Raw genomic sequence first — 2,645 nt, 5'->3', positions numbered from 1 at the left:
TAGGTCGCTATCACCCCCCACCCCCTCTTCAACCAAGGACTTGGACTCTGCTTCTCTTCCCTACCTGGACTCCAACCCTTCCACTGAGTCTCTTTCTCCTGCTGTCATTGTGAGTGCTGGTGTGTGTGTGTGTATACATATATGTCATTGTGCACATGATATACAAATTATAGTTTCATAGTTTCATAGATTAAGGGTCAGAAGGGACCTAGTAGATCATCTAGCCCGACCCCCCGCCAGGGCGGGAGAACAACCAAAACCCCAAAACAAGAAACAGGACTCAAATGAGTCCAGCCAGGTAGGCATCCAGCCTCTTCTTAAAGACCCCCAGGGTAGGGGCCAGCACCACTTCCCTTGGAAGTTGGTTCCAGCTCCTAGCCGCCCTAACTGTGAAGTAGTTTTTGCGGATGTCCAATCTATACCTCCTCTCCATCAACTTGTGCCCATTACTCCTTGTTATGCCAGCGGGTGCTAGGGGAAACAGCGTCTCCCCCAAACCCTTCTGGTCCCCCCTAGTGAGTCTATAGACGGTCACCAGGTCCCCCCTCAGAACTTCTCTTGTTGAGGCTGAATAGGAATATGAAACTATGAAACTATGAAATTGTGTTACACCCTCCTGTCTAACAGCGCAATATTGAGATCCTGAGAGTTGGCCTGACTCCACAGGGCAACAGGCAGAACACAATAGGATGCAGTATAATAAGGACTACCAAGAGTGGGGAGCGGGAGTTCCCTCTCCTGTCCGACGCGTGCCCACCTTTGGGCCTTACAGAAGCAGGTGAGAAAGCTCCAGGCTGAGGTCAGCAGGCTGCAGGGGATCAGGGTGGCTGAGGATGAAATTGACGGGTACTTCGTTCTCTGCAGGGCCAGGAACCTAATGGAGACGCCCCCCCAGGAGAGACACGCCACAGCAGTATAACAGACAGTCACCTCTGGAGCCAGGGCTACTCATGCTACCACAGTGTCAGCACCCCAGGTACAGCTGGGAAACAGGTACAAGGCCCTGGCAACCATGGAGGAGGAGGCAGGAGAGGATGCCTCCAGAGAAGCCAATGCCACTCCATGCACAACACAGTCTCAGCGATACCAGAACACCAAGAGGAAAAGACTCCAGGTCCTCATCATCAGCAATTCCATCCTGAGAGGAACGGAACAACACATCTGTCACCCTGAACCCATGGCACCTGAGGTTTGTTGCCTGCCTGGAGCTTGGATTTGGGACATCACGGAGATCATCCTGGACCTCATCTGACCCTCTGATCAATACCCCATGGTCATCATCCATGTGGGAACAAATGGTATGGCCAGGGGCAGCCTGGACCACGTCATGAGAGACTACAAGGCTCTAGGGGCCAAGCTCAAGGAGACAGGGACACAGGTAGTTTTCTCTTCTATTCTTCCAGTGCTCAGACGCAGATGGCGCCACGAGGCATGCATCGGTGAGGTCAACCGGTAGCTTCAGAGCTGGTGTTACCAGATGGGCCTTGGGTTCTTGGACTACGACCCACATTTCCACACAGAGGACATGCTCGGGTGGGACTGGCTTCATCTCTGCTCGAAAAGTAAGCATGTTTTTTCTTCCAGGCTGGCTGACCTTGTATGGTGAGCTTTAAACTAGGTTCGCTGGGGGACAGGGACACAGAGGAACATGAGGACACTTTGCCATCAAGCTAGGTGACACACACAAGTAGTACCCAGGTAAGTGATAGGGCCCAGGGCAGGCTTAGGAACAAGGGGGCAGTACGTGCACCTACAGGAGGCCTCAAATGCCTCTACACAAATATTCAAAGCATGGGGATTAAACAGAAGGAACTAGCCCTCATGCTAGCTAGCAAAAACCCAGACCTAGTGGGGCTCATGGAAACCTGGTGGGATTCTACCCATGACTGGGCAGTGGACATTGAGGGCTACAGGCTGTACAGGCAGGACAGGAGGGAAAAAACAGGGAGGGGGGTGTAGCGCTCTACATCAAAGATCTGTACACATCCTCAATGATCAGGATGGCTTCAGAAGAGGGGCTAACTGAAGTGCTCTGGGTTAGAATGCAAGGGGGTTGTGGGAAAAGGGACTTGATAGTGGGTATCTACTACAGACCGCCTCACCAGGGGGATGAGCTGGACCTGGAATTCTTAGGTCAGCTCACAAATGCTGTAAAGTCTAGGGATGTGGTTGTCATGGGTGACCTAAACTGCCAAGACATCTGCTGGGAGGAGCAGTCAGCCAGGACTGCTTACGTAGGTTCCTAGTGGGATACAGGACCTCCACCTAACCCAGGAGGTGCATAGTCCCACCAGGGGAAATGCCTTGCTGGACTTGATCCTGCCATGGGCGTCGACCTGGTAAGGGGTCTGTGGGTACTCAACCACCTGAGTGACAGTGATCATCACCTGCTGGAATTTACTATCCAGTGCAGGGTGATGAAAGCAAGCAGTAAGGCAAAAGTCCTCGACTTCAGGAGGGCCTACTTCAATTACCTAAAAAGATTAGTAGGAGAGGCATTGGGGTCTCAGAGCTTCAGTGAGATGGGAGTCCAAGACGGGTGGTTGTTCCTCAAAGAGACAATCCTCCAAGCTCAAAGGAAGTCAGTCCCAATGTTCACCAAGGGAGGCAGGAGTGCTAAAAAGCCCCCATGGCTTGGCAAAAGC

This window comes from Gavialis gangeticus, unplaced genomic scaffold, assembly GCF_001723915.1.
Source record: "Gavialis gangeticus isolate Ggan-Ray unplaced genomic scaffold, GavGan_comp1, whole genome shotgun sequence".
NCBI classification, from domain to species: Eukaryota; Metazoa; Chordata; order Crocodylia; family Gavialidae; genus Gavialis; species Gavialis gangeticus.
This window is presented reverse-complemented; position numbering follows the sequence as displayed.